Here is a 21,803-nt window from a genome sequence, read left to right as displayed (position 1 = left end):
GTGTGGTAAGAGATGCCACATGGACTGCAAACTCTAGCTAAGCTCTCAGCCTATGGCTTGAGAAAATTACGTACAAAACTTGCACATGCTAAGAAATGTAGCAAGAGCTTAAAATGTTTATTCATTTTTCTTCTGTGTTACAAGGACAACAACCTTTCTTCCTTATTTCTTTAATTTACACAACAAGTTCAAGTGCACGGTGTGCTGCACCTGGATCGGGGCAATCCCAGACATGAGTACAGAGTGGGAAAAGAAATCATTGAGAGCAGCCCTGCTTGGGTCTGCTCTTGGGGTGTATTGAGGACTTGAGGGTTCTGGTGGATGAAAAGCTCGACACAGGAAAGACAGGGAAGAGGAATGACACTTAGTAGTGGGAATCAACTTCATTTTCATTGGATTGGATTAATTTTGTTTAAAAGAATGTCTAGATAAAGCAGGATTGATTTAATCATCAGGCAATTCATTCAGCCTAGAAGAGAGGGATCTGGGGGTCGTGGTAGACAGCAAGTTGAATATGAGCCGGCAGTGTGCCCTGGCAGCCAGGAGGGCCAACCGTGTCCTGGGGTGCATCAAGCACAGCATCGCTAGTCGGTTGAGGGAGGTGATTGTCCCGCTCTACTCTGCGCTGGTGCGGCCCCACCTCGAGTACTGTGTGCAGTTCTGGGCACCACAGTATAAAAAGGACATGAAACTGTTGGAGAGTGTCCAGAGGAGGGCTACGAAGATGGTGAAAGGCCTGGAGGGGAAGACGTACGAGGAACGGCTGAGGGCACTGGGCCTGTTCAGCCTGGAGAAGAGGAGGCTGAGGGGAGACCTCATCGCGGTCTACAACTTCCTCGTAAGGGGGTGTCGAGAGGCAGGAGACCTTTTCTCCATTAACACCAGTGACAGGACCCGCAGGAACGGGGTTAAGCTGAGGCAGGGGAAATTTAGGCTTGACATAAGGAGGGGGTTCTTCACAGAGAGGGTGGTTGCACACTGGAACAGGCTCCTCAGGGAAGTGGTCACTGCACCGAGCCTGTCTGAATTTAAGAAGAGATTGGACTGTGCACTTAGTCACATGGTCTGAACTTTTGGGTAGACCTGTGCGGTGTCAAGAGTTGGACTTGATGATCCTTAAGGGTCCCTTCCAACTCAGGATATTCTATGATTCTATGATTCAATGACTGAGTAAAATACTAAGTAACTAAGGACACACGGAAGGTTCTATGAGCCCTGAAATTGCTATACATTTTCTTAAATGAGTCAAAAAAAAAAATATATATGTATTTGCTTAAGTGATTGAATCTGGCTAGGTCTAGGATGAGAATAGCCACTTAGATCCTATGAGCTTTTCCATCCTATAGATAAAAATGCCCTTCTTCAGAGAGATCAATGAACTATAGTGACGACTGCAGTGTTGGAGAGTCTTCTCCATTAACTAGACTTCCCTTTACACTTCAACCTGAATAAAGTGAAAGCACAATTACTCCTCCAATAGACAGCCTCTTAATTGGGCTTATGTCGTGGTTCCGCTCGAGTGGGCAGCCGAGCTCCACCACAGCTGCTCTCTCACTCCCCCTCCTCAAAGAAGAATGGGGAGAAAATATGATGAAAAGGGCTCAAAGGTTGAGATGAGGACGAGAAGATCACGCAGTAATTATTGTAATGGGCAAAACAGACTCGGCATAGGGAGATAGTAAGATTTATTGCTTATTATTAACAAGCTAGAGAAGTGAGAAACAAAGGAAAGAAACCAAAAGCACCTTTCCCCCCCTGTCCACCCTCTTCCACCTCCTCCCCCCAAGCAGCGCAGGGGAACGGGGAAATGGGGGTTATGGTCAGTCTACAGTGCTTCTTCTCTGCTGCTCCTTCTCGGTGACTCTTGTCCCCTGTGCTGTGGGGTCCCACAGGCAGCAGCTCTTCCAGAGCTGCTCCAGATATGGGTCCGTACCACGGGGTCCATCCCTCAGGAGAAAACTGCTCCAACTTGGCTCCCCCATGGGAGGGAGTCACCTGCTCCACCATGGTACTCCATGGGCTGCAGGGGGACATCCTGCTTCACCATGGTCCTCACCACAGGCCGCAGGGGACTTCTGCTCCGGCGCCTGGAGAACCTCTCCCCCTTCCTTCTTCACTGACCTTGGCGCCTGCAAGGCTGTTCCTCACTCCTCTCACTCTCCCAGCTGCTGTGTGGTGCAGCGTTTTTTTTCCCTGTCTTAAATATGCTCTCACAGAGGCACAAAACAACATCGCTTATTGGCTCGCCTCTAGTCAGCAGTGGGGCCCTTACCAAACATGGGGCAGCTTCTAGATCCTTCTCACAGAAACCACCCCTATGGCCCTCTGCTACCAAAACCTTGCCATGTAAACCCACTCTATAAATACTAATTACTCAAAGATTTATTTTCAATTATGACCTCAGGTTACAATCAGCAAAGTATTTGCTATACACATATTGCCCAACTTACTCTTCTAGATAAAATCCATAAAAAATACACAGGATAGGTTTATTCCACTAAGCCACAGCATGGTTCATTAGCTTTGAATGCTAAAATATCCTTAGGCAAGAAATCTTCGAGGTATTGTATTTTACTTCCAAAATTAATATCAAGTTCCTTCACAGAATGTTAAAACCATTCATGACACAGCTATCACTCAGCTATTTGATGGGTTATAGATCTGAGAAGCTAACGTAATGCTTTGCAACTGATTCCTCAAAGTCTAATGTATTTCTTTTTCTTCCTTAAAATAAAATAAAAAAATAAAAATAAAAGGGGAAAAAATGACATTCAGATCCATTTAATTTTGATACACAAAAAAATCAAGGGAAAATTTAAGGAAAAACCTGGGCAGAAAAAAGCACATAAAAAAAAAAAAAAAAAAAAAAAAGAAAAGAAAAAGAAAAGAAAATCATATATCTGAGTTCAAAATGATGGAAGCTTTCAAAGACCAAAGTATTAGATTTTTTTATTTTTTTTCATGCTGAAAACAAGAAGCAAAAAGAGTCAAAACATTTGAAACCCATCAAAACCAAAGTACCATTTTGTTACAAAAAGAAAGGAAATCCATCCCCATACCAATTGTTGGTATACCATCTCAGGTATCTTTAGGGCAATTTGGAATAACATGGATATTTCAGGAGCACACAAGATTTATGGTGAGCTCTAGGGTGCACTCTTGATGACCTACATTGTGCATTACTCCCATTTAACATGTCCCAAGAATGCCAACATATTTCTCACAATATAGTAAGGCCCTTGCTGCTATCCTTCCAACACATGCGTGATGGAATGAAGATTTTCTTGTCATGAAGTCTTGTGATCTACACAGTGAATTCTGAATGGATCAACAATAGCAAAGGTGAACGTGCTGTGCATCCTGAATGCTGCTCTGGTATGCCTAAAGATTAACTACAGTAAGGTCCTCACCAAGAAAGCAGTGAGCTTGTGCAGTCTGCTTAGCAATCTCCCTGTGGGTTTCTGGCATGAAAACTTTCTGAGGTCTGATGGATTTGTAAGGTATAACTAACTACACAGTTGATATTTGAGAACAGAGAGTTTTCAGCAAATATTTGAGAGAAACAATCTAAAAGGGGTGAGATAAGCTTTTGGGTCTGGAACAAGATGGACATTTACAGTTGAAGCAGGCCTGCTCTCTGGAACTTTCCAACGGTTAGGATCTTCCTGTGGCATAGCATAAGTGTGTTCTTGCTGTTACTCCACAAGAAAATGACATTTTAGGGTTACAGAATGAGAAAGAAAGTCAAAAAACAAGGAGCACTTTAAGAAACCAGTTTATCCAGATGCCTGCTGAGTTTCTTCCTTTGTTGTGCTCTGCTCTTCCAGCTTTGAGTGATGTCTGGAGGAAGTGGGGAGTGGTGAGGGATAAAGGGGAGACATGAGAAGTAGTTTAAAGGTGATGATTGATGAGAGCAAAAGTAAAAGGGGATACCAGAAAGTTTAGATATGGCTTGAATAACGTTGTGTAATATATAACTCCACCCTTTTGAATTTTGAGTTTATTATACTGGAGCAGTGAATTATTTCTTTCATGCTGTACTGAAATCACAGAATCACAGAATTGTTTAGGTTGGAAGAGACCTCAAGATCATTGAGTCCAAACTCTGACCTAACACTAATATCCTAGCATGTTTTTCTGTTATCCAATCCTTCTCTTCTGGCTCCACTTTCACCCTCATATATAATCTGCTAGCTGAACTACCATTCACATAAATCTGTGAAGCATACAGTGACTGGGGATTCCTTAATAAATTACAAGAGATCTGCTTTACTCTAATTCTAGTCCAAGCAGCCGGTGGTTAACAACACATAAGAGCTTCACAGCTTCTAGCCAGTCTTTACATGGTGGAAGCCCAACCCCTACTGACTCAATCCTCTACAGTATAATATATGTAGTGCAACAGAGTACTGATAATTATGGATGATAATAACAACCTCCTGGGCTGAATAACTTAAACTAACAACTTTACTGCAATTCCATTTTGTCTCAAGTAAATCTGAGTGCATTAAGAGTAGGTGGTCCTTACCGGTCCAAAATAAAATTAATCAGGTGATGCAACTATCTGCTATCTGTGGGAATGATTCAAACAGTAGATTGTCACATCTCCAGGACAAGTTCCATAACATTTCCACCACCTACGCATAGGCCTTCAGTTTCTTCATTGCATTGCATGCTTTCAGAGGCAGTGCACGCATAGGGGTGGTTAAAAATTGAAACAGAACCTACATGCAGTGCCAGCCAACTAGAGGTAAAACAGCATCCACAACTGCAACATGAACCTATGTCTGAAAGGAAATGCTTGTTCCATTTTCCCTGTATCTGCAATAATCCAGGATAATAATGTAGGAAATAAGTTTCAGTATTTGATAAGAAGACACACATGATGTTAGCGGTGGGTATTATGGCTCAGTAGTTTGTGTTATCCCCAGTCCACTCCTCTATGAAGACATTACTCCTAATTAGGTCAGGTACAGATTCATTCCTTGGATTAAGCTATAATTCAAAGCACACTTGTACTCTCAGACACTTAGTTTGTATGATCAATGACTTTTTTGCATGTCTGATGTAGTCCCATTGATTAATATTTTGGCTCACATGCATATTGTATCACACTGAGTCCTAATATTTTGCAGTAAATAATGGTGGAAAGCAACATAACAGATGTAATACAATTCAATAACCAAAGCAAGAGGATTTCTGATCAATAAGCTAATCCATTTGGTGAGATAGAAGGGATCAGTTTGCAGGCTTGATTTATTTTTTCTTAGGCAATGCATGAATGCCTTCACAATTATGAATCTCGTGTGTCTGACTTACCAGAAATCTCTGGTGTAAGCATGTACATGTAGGTCATGTAGTACAGTTGACTGATGCTTGATGCTTGATGCTTTTCCATGATGCTCACTGTAGGAAAGCTCTGCAAGATGTAAGGAGCCTGTACATCTTTTCTCTCTCTCTCTTTTTTTTTTTTTTTTTTTTTTTTGTCTGCAAAGACTCCACAGTGGACCACAAATACAGGGAAAATGGAACAAGTACTTCCTTTCAGACATAGGTTCATGCTGCAATGATGGAACAGGCCCAGTCAGCATGATGCTGCCAATCAGTCTGTGTTTGGGGAGACCTAGGCTGCAAGATAGAGACAACACATCAGATATTGTTTACTAACACAACTATCAGTTTCTTCTGACCAAAGGTAAAATAAATCTGAAAAGTCCAGCATGCAGGTAGTAGTCAGATCTACTCAACTAAAATCTAGTGGTTCCAAGCAAAATATCAGGCTGAAAAGGGTCAAAAAGAGGTTTACTCACCTTAATACCTTTTTTTGTTCCACAGATCCCTTTCAAAAGCATCATGCTTAGCCTTGTCTCTCAGAGACATTCACCTGCATAGCCAAAGGTCTTCACTCTTGCCCAGAGTACAAGCTGCTTCTCTGCACAATAACAGGAAAAGTCCCTGGCTGCCCTGGTAATATCTCCAGTCCTGTTCTTCCAGGGTACTCCTGTCCTTGAGAACTAGGGGAAGGTGAGTAGTTTTTAATATACCTGAGGAACTGCAGCTCACTCCGTGTGTCAATGGTGCTTATTATGCTTACTTTCTATGAGGGAAGTGGTGTGTATAGCAAGAGAAAGTCAGAGTACCTCCTGTCATTCACAACAAAGATTTGAGAAATTCACAATGTCAAAAGGGGGGTGGGGTCCTATAATGTGTTTTTAATGAGCTTCTGAGATTATACCTGATGGCAGAACTGATCAACATCAGAGACAGAATTCACTCCAAGTTTTCACTCATGTTTGTTGGCCAAGTATAATGAGGAGCCCTGAGGATCTCCTGTTAGCACATCACTAGCTTTATGGCTGTCAGGTGGGAATCTCAGTCTGATTGTTTGTCTGAGAGCATTTCAGTTCCTTATTTCAAATTTCAAAAGGATAGGCAGCAATTTGTCTCAGCACCTTTGTTCTTTCTTCTTCACAACCACATGCTAAAACCAGGATGTTTTACTGTCAGCTGTTAGTACTTGGCATAACATTCTTCAACCCACCTTTTCCTCTTCCGCTGTCTTTTGCTTTGTCTGAGACTGCAATCTGACATAAACCAAGATAGCTGAGAGCCTCAAAGAAAAGTCAGAAGTCACAAAAATGCCATATAGAGGAGAAACTGTTATTTCCTTATTAGAAGACTAAATTTAAAAAAAAAATAATAATAATGCTAAATTTATGAGTCAAAGGCCTTAAAAAAAGCCTGTCATGAGACACAGCTTGACTGCATATTATCAAATACTCAAGCAGTTTACAAATCTCCTAAATCTGATCCTCTTTATATTTTCTGATGTTTTAACAAGTCAAAATTTAAAAACCTATCACAAAAATCTGGTAATGACTTTTCAAATGGGTTGGATTGCCTTTAGGATCCTAGGCACAAACTTTCATCTCTTCTGTCCTGTAAGTTTCAGCAACCCTTCCTGATACCCATATGTTCCCTCTCAAATACCTTTCTTCTCCAGCTCATCACTTTCTGATACATTCACCTTTCAGGAGGCCAGGAGGCTTTTTTTTTTTTTTAGTCTTGATCTCTGCATGTGGCTGAATTTTTTTTCTCTACCTGGTTTAAAAAAAATAAATTAATTAAAAAATGTAGTTAAGAAAAATGTATTTTCCCTATTAAGAACAAAAATACAGGTTACATTTTAATAATTACAGAATCCTAACGAATAAGAAATATTCGATGTGGAAACAACTCAGAGGAAAAGGTACTTTTGCATCTCCCTCAAAGAGTCACAGTGTGACTCACATACATACATGCTTTTGCCCCAGGCTGCCAGCCATTGTCCTCTTTTGCAGCCCGTAATTGCTTTTTATGCTTCCAGATGCCTCCTTGCTCATTGGGCTTGTACAGTTTCACTTTCCTCCAAGTCCTCCACAACTGAAAGTTCTTTCCACTGCTGTTCTCTTCAGAGAGATACATAGTTATCCCTGCCTCTCAGAATACAAATAAACTCAAGTTAGAAAATTCAATCACTATTTCAGAGGTGCCTCATCTAAAGGGGAAAAATGCCATATAGAGGAGAAACTGTTATTTCCCTTATTAGAAGACTAAATTTAAATATATATATATATGTTAAATTTATGAGTCAAAGGCCTTAAATCTTAGAGAGTTAAAAAACTTTATTTTAATATTTCCCCTTCTCTTGCACAGTAACATTGCACTTTAATGTTTGACATATTCCTATTTACAAATAATTCTGTATCATACACTTTTTTAAAAAAAGCTCATTTTGATAATATCACAGATAGGTGTTAGACAGACAGATGGACACATATGTAATATACAAACAGCAAGATTTAGATCTTCTTCTGGCAGGACATGTTGCTAATTCAAAACAAAGAACACTGCTGGGTTGCTTTCTATGTCTGGCCTGGTCTATTCATGCTTCAGGCTAAGTTTTATGATATGGTAAACCCTGACCATTAGAAATCTTTTCTTTAAAATGTGCAGGGTTGGGGACACCCCTAAAAACATCCAAAGAGATGGAGAGGGCAAAGGCAGCACTGTCCAACTTTGGCACCAGGTCATCTGGCAAATGTAGCCTCATCTCAATACTAGACCTAGAGAAAACTTTTTAGTTAATTAAGTAATTGCTTTCTACAATTTCCTGAGGAAAGGAAATGAAGAAGGATGTGCTGATCCCTTCTTTCTGGTTATCAGAGATAATACATGAGGGAATGACACAAAACTGTACCAGGGACGGTTCAGACTAAATATTAGGAAAAATGTCTTTATCACGTGGGTTGTCAAACACTAGAATAGGTCTTCTAGAGAGATGATTGGTGTCCCTTATTTGTCAGTGTTCAAAAGGCATTTGGATAATGCTCTTTATAATATGCTTTAACTTTTGCTTAGCCCTGAAATGGTCAGGCAGCTAGACCTGATGATCATTGTAGGTCTCTTCCGACAGAACTATTCTATTCTATTCTATTCTATTCTATTCTATTCTATTCTATTCTATTCTATTCTATTCTATTCTATTCTGTTCTGTTCTGTTCTGTTCTGTTCTGTTCTGTTCTGTTTAAACTTAATGTGGCAGCATTAAAGTGGAAGTTTAGGACTGGTGAATGCTATCATCAGTTGCACAGTCTGTTTTCCCAGAGGAAACATCTTCCCACAGAAAAGACTCATAATAAAGACAATGGGTGATGGCAATAAAAAATTTACAGATACAACAGAAGAAAATAATTACATGTGGCATTGTTATATACTTAGAAAAAAAAAGAGTTAATGATAGCTTTGGATGCTTTTGCTATTGATTCTACAATTTCTGCTGTGGCAATAATATATCATAACAATAATAAAATCATAGAACTGTTGAATTGACTTCATATGGGCACTAATGAAACTAATCAATCCTTCTGTTCATAATATGTAATTGTACATAACCATATAACTAATCTTGCAACAAGGCTCCTTAGAGAGAAATATGTGCAGGACAGGTACAGTTTTCAGTTCCAAATTCTGAGTTCCAAATTCAATACTCAGCATTGTGGTTATTTGGGTTCCACATTAAATAGTAATCACTGGATTGAGCATGTTGAGCTAGAACTGCTTGTTAGTCTATGTGGGGAAGTCAATTTTGGTAGCAGCCATTAGGAAGGAAGGAAGGAAGGAAGGAAGGAAGGAAGGAAGGAAGGAAGGAAGGAAAGCCAACACAAAATGTGGCAAACTTTTCATGTTGTGGTTCTCACAGGTGTATTTGCACAGGAGACAGAAGCATCAAGAGCTATGTGCAATTTTTCATTACATACCTCTCCATTGTCTTCCTCTTTGAAGAACTTATCACTATTTTTACTGGGGTTTTTAACAAGGTGCTGTTAATAGTAAAACAGCTCCTGTGGCTTTGTATCCTTTGTGGGAAACCACAATGGCATAACCAAGGAGCTTGTTGTGGCTGTGACCTAGCTATGGCCAGAAATCCCTTGCAATCCATAACCTCCACTTTTCAGTTTTCAACTGACATCAGACGTTGGTTAGAGCCATTGATTATCTGGCTTACCATCTACCATCTACCTTTTCACCTGTTTTTATAAGAATGGCTCGGGAAATAGCTCAGTTCCCACAAGAATTTTAATGGAAACATACCAAATCACTAAACTTCTTTTATTTCTTCAGGTGGTCCTGGTTGTTTCCCTCCCTTCCCCCAGCATCAGCAAGTGGAAGAGAGCTAATGTGTTTTCTTGACAAAGGCCACAAGTATGGGTACTTCAGACTGTTTGCAGGACTGAAGCCTGTAAAAACAAGCATATTTTGTTTTAAGGAGACAGAACTCTTCTTTGATGAGATGTGTTCTGCACCTCCCTGTATGGCCAAGTGCTACACATTACCTGCTTAGGACAGACCCCTTTATAAAAGCATGATAGAAGTATATGAAGCATACAAGGATAATGAATATAGTAGTCCTACAGCAATGATGGAATCATAACAAGTCCATCTTGGCATACCTGTTCTTTAGCTATTTACAGAGAACGAATATATAAAAAGTACACCATACTGATTTCCCTTTTGCTGAAGAGGTGTAAGCCACAATCCCCTTGTCTGTGGAGTAAGAAACCTTCCAGGGCCATAAAACACTGTATTCAGGCTTGAGAGTTATGCTGCAAGCCCTGCTGAAGTGGAGGATGAAATTGCTGTTCAAAGCAAGTGTCATTTGGAGGCCAGGAAAGATCCATGGAGAAATGAAAAAGAAGGAAGAAAATGCAGCCATAGTATTGAGGTTTCAGTATGGAAACCACTAGATAGATCACACTGAAGGGAACCGAATGCTGGAGGGAAGACATGGATGGGAATATTCATTTGGTGACCCAGTCTGACCATTTGGAGCAGATACACAGGTGCAGTCAAAATGGTATGGAATGAAATAGAGAGCAGAAATCCTTTTCATAGAGGAGGTTTGCAGCCTTGCCCCCTTCCTCTTCCTGTTTTTTACTGTGGGTAAGTGCATATTAAGTGACAGTGAAGCAGCTCAGTCCAATTTTAAATGGATGCTGTAAAGTGGGCTTTTGACAACTTATTAAAAATTTAAGTATAATTCCAAACCCTTCAGTTACTTGATTTTATAGCAAACATTTCTCTGTGTGAATAGCAATACATGATGTCTGTCAGCAAGCCAGATACAATAGCCCCAGGCTGATTTTCCAAAAATAAAATAGCAGTCTATATCTGTCAGGACTGTGCCGGTGCCATGTTGTACATGGGCACTTCTTTAACTTCATAATTCACACAGCTGAAACGTGTCTAAGAGTTGGCTCATGTGATCTTACAATCTGAAAGAAATTCTGTTCTCTTCCTCAGTGTGGCATAAACAGAGTAGTTACTGGTAATGGGCTTTCAAAACACAGGTTATGTCAGAAGAGTGTAATTAACCAATGTTAAAGAAGTAGATTAAAAAGAAGAAGGAGGAGCAGGAGGAGGAGGAGGAAAAGGAGGAGGAGGAGGAGGAGGAGGAGGTCCATTTATTTTAAACTGAAAATACAGTTATGAAATTTTGTTGTTGTTATAAGGGAAGCAGCATAAAAGAAATAATGTGGTTCAACAGATCACAGACTTGATTGTAAAAAAGACCTAAAGTTGACTGAGCTCATGAATGAGTTGGTATTTGACAGCTGGCACAAATATAGCCCTCCTGGGTTTTCTTTTCTCCATTTATAAAACAGGCAATAATGTGCATCCCACACCTGCGATTTGGTTTGCAACCACAGTTTTGTGTCTGCAAGCACCTATACAAAATCTGATTAAAGTGCAAATATGTTTACTGAAAAAGAGGTTAATTATTTAGTTTTGTTTTAATATAGACTAACATCAATTGCACTGGAATGTTTTAGCAAAAAAAAGACATACTACTCTGGAGAATCTAACAGATTAGGAGGCTAACAAGACAACTGTATGCAAGCCCTTAAATTGACTGACTTGCAATGACAACTCATGTTTTCTCCTTCCACAAAGGGATAGGTAGCCAAACTCTCTTTGGAGACAATAGCTTTTACAAAGCAGGATAACATTATCAGTTAAGGCAGATGGAACAAGACTTCAGATAAATATGGGATTAGCGTGGGAACCAGGTGGCAATGTTCTTGACTGTTCTGCAGTACTGGCATGTGCACTACTTTTCTCAGTAATAAATGAGTAGTGACCATGAGAAGCATTTGCAAAATCAGCTTTCCTGACACTATGTTGTTATTTGTGTAAGCCTTTATATTCTACCCCTCCCCCCCCACCCCCCAATCAATAAATAGATCTTGTTGAATTCATACATATGTATGCAGTGTTTGAATAGTTAATAATGTGAATATCTCTCTGTGCTTGTTTCAACACAAACATTTGTGCATATCTATATATATGCACTTGACTTCCAGTTCTGGTAAGGCTGATAGCTGGACTGAGGGAACTTCTTTGAAAAAGAGAAAGAGCAGAACTAAGTAGTGCTTACTTTGCAAGTGTTTTCTGTTTTGTCAATTTGGAGGCCTATATTCAAGAGTCATAATCTGTCATATAAGATATCTCTAGTACTTATAATTGTGAGTATTAAAAGAACATTACAGGGAGCATTGAATTTATACTTTCTTTTCGCTATTGCAAAGTTAATGAATTGTGACAAATTTACAGAACTATTGTATTTCAAACATGGGAAATGATATTGTATAGTCCCATTTAACTGAAAAACTGATTCTTTAATACTCTGTTTTTCCTTACAGAATAGAGATACATGAGGATACCACTGTCTCCATTTCAGTTAAGAGGACATGAAAAAATAAAAGATATGGCCATGGAATGCAGTCACTTTTTAGAGATGGTAAAGTAACAGTTCAATTTGTCATTGCGTTAATGCAGCTGACCACTAAGGAAAATGGATCCTCTGTTTACTGTGGTCACATTCTGAAATGAATCCTCTCATTGTGCCACACTATTAATAAGATTGATACATTCTGTGAAAAGCAAGACAATTGTATCATATGATCTCATGCATAAACTGATCAAATTTAAAGCAATACAATTTACAAGTTTTGTCTGTATTTGGGGTAATATTTTGGTCTGTAGGTTCATTTTTTTATATATTTTTTCCCTTATATATATATATATATATTTTCCCGTTTCAACTCTGAATTCATTTATAGACACTGTGTATTTACTTATTTTTGTGCCACTGCCACTTCCTCAGCTCTTATTATGCTAGTCCAAAACATCCAAACAGGTTAGGCTTTCTATCAGTTTCTACAATTCTTTCAGCTCTTTTCTGCATCTATTCCTCTTCTATTTCAGTACATCTTTCCTCATTATGTAGAATCAAAATTGTACACTGCCTCATATGGAATCTTCTTATACTGTCTAAAAGGACATCAAAAGAACTCTGGGAAATACTTATAGTTGAATAGCACTTGCTTTTTTATGAAAAGTGGCTTTTGGTCTCCACAGACCCTTACATCATTGATCCTAAGCTCCTGGGTCTTTGTTACTTGTACTTTAAGTTATGTCTGAAAGTCAGCAAGACTATATAAATGATATATATTTATATAATAACATGCATATATATTATAGTAACACACATATATATTATAATAACACACATATATATCAATAATATAACAATATAGATTACTATAATTGCAAATATATTTATTGGATGAAAAGGAAGTACAAACTGTCTAAAACGTAAGACAGAAGAAAAAAAATACATGAAAATGGGCAAGAAATGTTACTTTCATTTGTTAGAGGAGTGCTGTGTATTGTTAGGGGAATACTTACTGCTACATCACATAGAAATTATATAATATATTGCACTGTTTATGAGAGTAATTATCATATCTATTGTGTCCATTACCTATCCTTCTCTCCATCAGAAGGGGTGTTTTTAGCTTCAGTCCCATCTTATGTAGGTTGTATTTGCTTTACTAAGGAGGACTGTATTGCTTCTCAGTGATGTATGTTGGAGACACTTTGCAAACACCTTCAAAAGGTATTAAAGACATGGCAGCAAAGAAAAATAATTTAGTTACATGGAACGGGCAGAAAACAGTTTTTTCTCCCTTTTCTTCTCTCTTGCTACTGATTTAAACAATAGAGTTTGTCATTATGTCATTGGCTCCATCATGGAAGAGTCGTGATTCATCAATATGCTTAAGTCAGTTTAAGCACAAGCATAGTAACCTGTACTGAGAAAAAATAATTCCCACTCCTATCTTGTGCTGTTTTCTTGAAAATATGTGCTGAGCAGCAAGGGATATGTGTATTATGGAAATGGAATGGAAGAAATACATTAATGGATACAGTTCTTCATTGTTTTTACCCCTCTTTGTCCCAGTCTTAAATAATATGAATGACACAAGAATAAAGGACTAGGAGGAATCTCCTGGTCACAAACTTAAATGTCAAAATACCTCAGTACCACTGCAAAACCTCTTTCATCAACACTTCACAAACAAGCTTCTTCAGACAGAATTCCTGTTTTACATATTGGCTGAGTTACTCTGCCCTCGCTGCAGTTGTGCTTTGCAGAATCACACCATTACTGATATGAAAATACCATGTACAATACAAAATACCATACAGCATAATAATGACATGAAAGAACCAAGATTTTGTTTTCTCTAGTATAAAATACTCATTCTCTGAAGATTGACTAACTGCTCTTACTTTTACTTTTTACTTTCTAGTAAAAATTTCCCTAGAGACTCTAGACTTCAAGTGAAGATTTTATACAAGGACATATCTATAGATCAGGACTATATTTGTGTGGTTTAAAATACATCTGTTTCTTCTCTTCAATAAGGTTCTGTCATTTGACTTAAGCTACTTCATTTAAAATATTTTTTTTTCTGCCTCAAAAATGTAGGCAGAATTATTATGATGATTATTATGATTATTATTATTACTGTTACTATTACTATTACTATTATTACTCTTGTTCTTCTTCTTCTTCTTATTATTATTATATGTTTATAGACATTTCTATTGAGTATATCACCAGGCTACTTAATGAAGTTGGAACAGATGTTCAAGAATGGTACAAAGACAGAAACCTTGTTTACAAGTGAATGTCTTTAATAATTGCTCTTTGGGAGAAAAAAAAAAACAAAAACAAAAAAAAAAAACATCTTTTGTAATGTATACCTTTTCATGTATGTACAAAAGTGCAAGTTTGTGTTGTTTCCAAAGACCTTAGACTGGAATTAAGAGAGAGAGTTCTTCATCTGTGTTCAGAGGGATGCAACATGTTCTCCATGGCCTTGAAGTACAAGAAAATCTGACACTGTGTTGCAAGGCTGTCAGGCATTTGTTGGTGATAGTTCATATGATGAGATAAAATTCAGAAGTAGGTACATGTATGATACCAATCCTTTTCTCAGCCAAATAAGGAAAGAAAAAAGAGAAACAATGGTGTCTGTAAAGCAAACCTTAGTGGAATCATATCAGGAATTTACCCTGAGACTGTACTGAACTGCCAAGATGACCAGTCATATTTTTGGGCATAGCTGGGAGAGTCTGGTAGAGGAAGCAGAGAGAAAAGCCAAGGATTTGGAAAAGAAAAAGGAGGAAAACAGAAGTTGTTAAAATACTAAGACTGAAAGCTCCGCTGGTATTTCGTCTGCATATTTCCCTGCCCCCTTTAAGCTGATAATTAGCCAGAATGACATGGAAACCTCTAAAACCACGGCATTGATTCCATTCAATGGGAAAAATGTATTGTAATATTGTTTCCAAGGAGAAAGTACCCTATAATACAGTCATATACATGTATATATATGACGCATACACGTGTCTTATGTGCCCAAAATATCCACTGAAAATATTACAAGAGGGGCAAATGAGAACTAACTGATTTCTGGTCTACAGTTGACAGTCTGAAGCTGAACATTGTCCAGTACATCTAAGGCAAATTTTCTATCCAGGACTGGAGTGAGGATGTTTCAAAGCTGGTTAGCATATCCAGTCAACAGCATCCAACTCTACTGGGTTCTGTCTGGTAACTGGAATACAGGAATCAAAATACTCTAATTATGCTTATACTTGACACTGTGGGCTCCTTGGCAATGTCCTTTTAATTAGAAAATTTGGGAAAAGATCTAAAGAACTAGGTTAAATTAAAGTGCAAAAATGTGATGTGCTGATACAGACAGGTTAAGGGTTAGATGAAACATAACCTTCATCCACAACAAATGCTTTCAGTCTTTCAAAGGTTGTGCAAGGGATATGTAAGTTCATTTCCACTTCCCTGTATTTAGTTATTTCACCTACCTGCTGTTATTCTCAAAGCAAGGATAAGCATTAGTGTGACAACACAGGACACTTCCACACTGACACTCAAATGTTTCAGAGGCTTTCACTATTTTTCTGGAGATGGTAGAAATACATATTTACCTCTGGACTGTTGTATTGGCAGAGCAACCTTCATATTCAACACTTGAGAATGTTCTGTGACTACAGGGTAACTCAGTCAACTAAGTTTGAGATGCAGATAGCCAAAGAAGCTTAAGTCAAGGAATGAAATCCTGGCTTCACTGGGGTTGGTGCAGACTCAGGCATTGATCTTAATGTGAATTTAACAATAATTTTTAGAAATGTCAGGCATGGCTCCTGAGCCTAATTGATGGAAACATTTTTATGAATGTCAAATTTTAAAATGTCATTTTTACCTCAAGCACATGACTTGCTTATATATGGATTCTTTTTTACAACACAATAAAGGACACACAGCACTTTGATTTTTATACACACCATGCTGAAAATGGGATCGTTGATACCTGGGATTGCTGCTAGGATGTGGAACAACATTGAGGACCTCCAGCTTTGTGTCTGAACAGCTATATCATTGACAATACTGAGCTATGTAACAGCAATTTCAAATAATTAGCTGGGTGTTAATTATAGCATATGTACCAGTGCCCACAGTACACCTTCATACTATTCACTGAGCTAGAGGTGATACTTCTCATTCTAGGGGAAAAAAAAAAAAAAAGAAAAAAAAAAAAAAGAAAAAAAAAAAAGCTTTTCTATGACAAATTAAGTACGCAGTATTTCTGCAGTGCATACACAGCAGCTTAAGGAAACCAAACTAAAATAATCTCAACTGCATCTACAATACCTTCCATTATTCCCACAGAGCTCCCACAGGAACAGCTGCAAGTCAAGGACTTGGAATGCGAAGCAATATAAATTCTTCATTCTTCCTCTAGCCTCCATCAGGTGCTTTGCTATCAAACAATGAAAAAGTCAGAATGTAAATGATGCTAGAAAACATATATATAAAATGTACATACATACATATACACAGACACACTGTATGCATTAGTCCAGGTGCTTATAGCAGTACTGAACTGCAGCTCTCTATATACACTTCACAGAAACAGAGACCCTGTTATGAGCTACTGCCTCTATTTCTTTTTCCATACACTCAGGCTATTGTAACATCTTCTCTCCCAGCAGTGCTTCCTTTTTCTTGACCTTTTACCCTCTCTGCTTCAGCTTTTCTATGAATGGCAATGAAACAAAAGTCGAGAAAAAATAAGAGAAAAGTAATTAACAAGAAGGAGATTGTTGCAGCTCCTCAGAGGTATCCTTAGAGAGTGACTGTCTGAGATCATTAGTGCAACAGAGGATATCAGAGTCAGGGATAAACAGGAATGGGAGGAACTGGAAGGAAAAAAAAAAAAAAAAACAACAAAAAAAAAACAAAACACACACACACACAAACAAACAAACAAACAAAAAGATAAGGTAGATATTCGTTATTTCTGAGCCTCATTTTGTTAGAAGAAATAGACTCGTAGAATCATAGATTTGTCTGGGTTGGAAGCAACCTTAAAGATGTCTAATTCCAACCTCTCTGCTGTGGGCAGGGATACCTCAGAGCCACATCCAACCTGTCATCCACAGTTTCTCTGGGCACCGTGTTCCAGAGCCTCACCACCCTCTGAGCAGATAATTTCTTCCTTAATTATGAAGTTTAGGCTGGTGCTATGCTTTTAAACTATAGTTGTAGACTGTATGGTTATAACCATACTTCATCTCCTTGAAATTTTAATTTGTGACTGTTTGGACAGTATCTAAGAGTATTATTGGTAGGATAATCTGTTAATGCTCGGTTATTCAATACTACATTGACAAATTAAATGGAGAGATGTTGTAGATATTTAGACCCTTGATTGTTAAACTGCTATCAAGCCTTACCTACTTCATCTAGCTGTACCTTGAGTAATATAAAAGGTAATACAGATCAAGGAATTTCAAATGTATGCCCCAAGCCTTCACATATATTACAACAGTAAAACCCAATAATGAACTTGTTCCTTAGGCATTATTAATAGGATTTGGATAATCACAGCAAAAGCCCTTAGTGCTGAAATTATATTCTTTTTGTTGACAACACATTACCTAATGAGACTATGTGAATCTGAAAAGAAGATACACTGATTGACGTGAATATTATAGTATTAAAAAAATAACTTCAGTGAGGCACCCCTGTAAGTTAATAATTTGTTTTAATTTATTCCCCCCTCAGTTGTCTCAAGGAATATTTTCAAATGAAAGTCAGATGCTCATGCCTTCTAACTGGAGTGAGGTACTAAGATAGCAGGTTTTAAAACGTCCATTGTGGGGATTAAAATACTTCCTACCAGGAAGCCACGTCTGGTGCACATTTCATAAGGGGGCCACAACAAGGTTCTACTCTGAGACTGCTTATTCTCACTTATTCTCTTCATCACAAAATCCATCAATGACATTTTGCATGTCATTTGCCTCTGGAAGCTGTCCTACCTCAGCCTATGGCCAGGAGGTGAAATTATATATTCCATAAAATTACTGAATATTACATTCCTACTTCCATCATCTATTAATATGACTGCTCCTGAGGAAAGACAGACCAACTTAGGTAAAAAGAGAGTGCTGCAGCCAGAAGGGAACAGTTAATTATTAACTAGGAAGTTTGAAAGAGGAATGTTTCGCAGAAGAGTCTGTCCCTTGGCAGTTTAACATTCCTTGGCTGTCCAACATGCACTTTTCCCTGCCCTCCTTGGGCTTTTCCTTATGTGCAACCTGAGCCATTCTTCCACGCAATGAGATGGAAGGAAAAACATATTCTGCTTTTTCCCCTTGTTCCTGGTTTCTGTATTCTGCCAATTAACACACAGTCCTAGGAAAGGATGAGAGTAAAGCAGACCTGGGTGGAAGTCACTTTCAGGGAACAGTTTTACTGGTGCTGGACTACAGTGTCTTGAGCAGTTATTGGCAACACACTACAAGTTTTTATTTCCCTGCTTGCTGCCCCCATTGGGGGTACCAACCCCCCTTGCCAGCCACATAAGGCAGATGCCAACTGCTGGTAGGTAATCAAAGAAAAACAGAAGTTGCAAGATTCCTTGGGTCATTATATGACTATTTTCCTAACCTTTGCTGGAGCTCTGTACCCCCTGTTACATGGTGGGAATAGAGGCAGGGGGGCTGGTTCCTTACTTCTATAATTTGTAAAAAGGTAAATGTTTATATCAGGTTTGTCACTGAGAGGAAGAGAAAAAAGGGTTTTAAAGGCACTTTGCATGTAAGTACTCATGAAACAATACTGTTATTCTCACACAGCGGGTAGTAAGCAACAGACACAGACAAAATGACTTAGCAATGCAAAATAAGCTCCAGGCATCTGGTAATTGTACACTTTTCTTTTAAAACCCCTCACAACACTGAATTGCACTGGGTCAATCTGACCTGTTCTTAACTGTGTTTGTAGTGGTAGGAAATCTTTGTGACTCACAGTTTCAATTAGAACAACATTTTTGACTGTTCAGGTATGGAGCGGGGGGGTGGAGGTGGGGTTGAGGAGGGAAGAAAAAAGAAAATTAAAAAAAAAAGAAGAAAAGACAAAAAAAAAACCTTAAGCCTAATCAAAAGAACAATAACAACAAAACTCCTTATTTGCACACACTTTGTACTCCAAAGGCTCCCATTTTCATGAAATGAACTGAAGTTAGAGTGTTTTCAAAGTATTTATACAAAGGTATGTTTTCGTTATACAGCCCATTTTATTTATCACCTATCTTTCTACCTTTCTTTGTAAGACATACGTAATTATGGGTCTGTAGAAACACATGATTCAGAGAAACACAAAATATCAGATTGGAAAGGACCTCAGGAGGTCATCCCGTCCAACCCCCCTGCCCAGGCAGGGTCACCTAGAGCAGGTTGCACAGGACAGCTTCTGAGTACCTCCAGGGAGGCAAACTCCACCAACTCTCTAGGAAATTTGTGCTAGTATTGTCATCTTCAATACAATTAAACAATATAACATGTCAAAATTTTTGAAATAAATATACTGGCAGTTTCACATCAGGATAACCAGAACTCTATAATGAAAGTGATGCTTCAGAATGAAGTAGATGGCTCTGACTCAGGTTCCCAGAATTTTTGTCAAGTGATTCTTCATATGACATCTTAAAATCTGTGCTCTGTACCTGGAACACCTGTAGAAAGGGCGGAGAGAGCCAGGCACTTCTGAATCAAAAAAACAAGCATGCAATCAATAGGAATAGGCATACTTCCTGGCTCTAGCAGAGGCCTGTAGAGCTAGGCACCCCTAGAAATGAACTACACATCTGCCACTAGGAAGGCAAAAGGTGACATTGGCCTCCAGGTATTGCTCTCCTCTACCAAAACTGGATACCAGGGTAGTGTGACAAGGAGGCCCTGTAGAGGTCCTGAGCATGCCTAATGCCTAGATATCGGAATTTGCCAAGAGGCTTTGTGTTAGCACAGCCCCTTCGCTGGTGAAATGATGTATGGAATAATAGAATCATAGAATATTCTGAGTTGGAAGGGACCCGTAAGGATCATTGAGTCCAATTCCTGCCACCACAAAGGTCTACCCAAAAATTCAGACCATATAACTAAGAGCATAGTCCAAGTGCTTTTTAAACTCTGACAGGCTTAGTGTTGTGACTACATCCCTGCGGAGCCTGTTCTAGTGTGTGACAGCCTTCTCAGTGAAGAACCTCTTCCCGTTATCCAGCCTGAAATGTATGTAGCAGTCATGGGAGCTACCTTGCAAAGGGCTTAAGACACAGGCAGCTGAAGTCACAGGTTGATCATTCCTGTCTGATGATTAATATCAGCATCACTGTGCCAAAATGAGCACATCCTGGATGAGGCTTATTAGCCATGCTTTAAATTTAGCATGGCTTCAAGGTCAAACATGTACTGTGACCACCAGCTCGGAGTACCAACAAAGCATGATGGTTCCACCATCGAGTCTGCTCTCATCATCTGTCATCTTTGGAAACATTCTGTATGTAATGATTTGGTCAAAATCAAGGATCCGAATCTTGCACCCTTCCTCAGGCTGAGTAATATGTATTCTTTGTTCTTATGACTTAAGTGTGCAGTCCCATGCAAATGCTTTAGGATTCATCTGAAAGAGTTTTGTTGAGAAGTGTATGTAAAATAACTGATGCCTATAGACAAATTTTGTCTATCTATAAAACTTCTTGTAGTTAACAATACAAACAACAACAACAAAAACAGCTTACCTCCCCACACTAGTTCTACTGCTTGCAGTTAAGTGTAATCCATAAATACCAAGGGATTGTCCAAATGTATTATGTTTCAATTGTTAGAACAAGAAAAAAGTATTACTTTTCTACCACACATTGTATTTCATAGTAGTTTACAGCTGGAAAGAATACTGAAAAAAAATATATATTTCTTTGGCTTATCAGAGGGAGAGAGCTAATACCTGCCAGCAAATCCCATTATGATTATTATATACTACTTTAGATTGGATTCATTCATATATTGCACAGATATTACTAATAAGACTTCAGGCAACCATATGTGAGTTTTTGCAAATTGTGATCAACCTCAATGCAGTGGCCACCAGGTAATGGATTAAGAAGATGATGATATTAAATTAATTCATTTCTCCTTATCTGCTGCTGCTCCTGATGTAACCTTTCTGGATTTCAATAACGCTTTTGATACTGTCTCTCACAGTATCCTTCTGGAAAAAAATGACCAGAATACAGTTAGATAAAAGCATAATAAGATTGGTGAACAACTGGCTGATGGGTCAGGCCAGAGGGTTCTTGTAAATGGGGTTACATTGGGCTGGTGACCTGTTACTAGTGGGGTTCCCCAGGGCTCCATTTTAGGACTAGTCCTCTTCAGTGTTTTCATAAAGAATGTGGATGAAGGACTTGAAGGCTTTTTGAGTAAGTTCACAGACGATATCAAATTGGGTGGAGATATTGACTCTGTTGAGGGTGGTGAGGCCT

At 38.6% G+C, this 21,803-nt stretch overlaps 1 long non-coding RNA gene across 1 annotated transcript in view; it reads left to right on the top strand.

Moving 5' to 3' along the window:
* LOC140001747 (uncharacterized) overlaps window positions 1-14,270 on the top strand; it is a 94,779-nt gene extending 80,509 nt beyond the window's left edge. The window contains exons 2-3 of the long non-coding RNA XR_011807272.1: window positions 5,836-6,024; window positions 12,243-14,270. This is a non-coding gene — a long non-coding RNA (uncharacterized lncRNA). The remainder of the gene's footprint in view (window positions 1-5,835; window positions 6,025-12,242) is intronic.
* Window positions 14,271-21,803: the final 7,533 nt, after the last annotated feature.

The sequence above is a fragment of the Anas platyrhynchos genome, chromosome 2 (assembly GCF_047663525.1).
Source record: "Anas platyrhynchos isolate ZD024472 breed Pekin duck chromosome 2, IASCAAS_PekinDuck_T2T, whole genome shotgun sequence".
Taxonomy (NCBI): domain Eukaryota; kingdom Metazoa; phylum Chordata; class Aves; order Anseriformes; family Anatidae; genus Anas; species Anas platyrhynchos.
The sequence above is the reverse complement of the archived record's forward strand: the minus strand, read 5'-3'. Positions and strand labels throughout refer to the sequence as shown.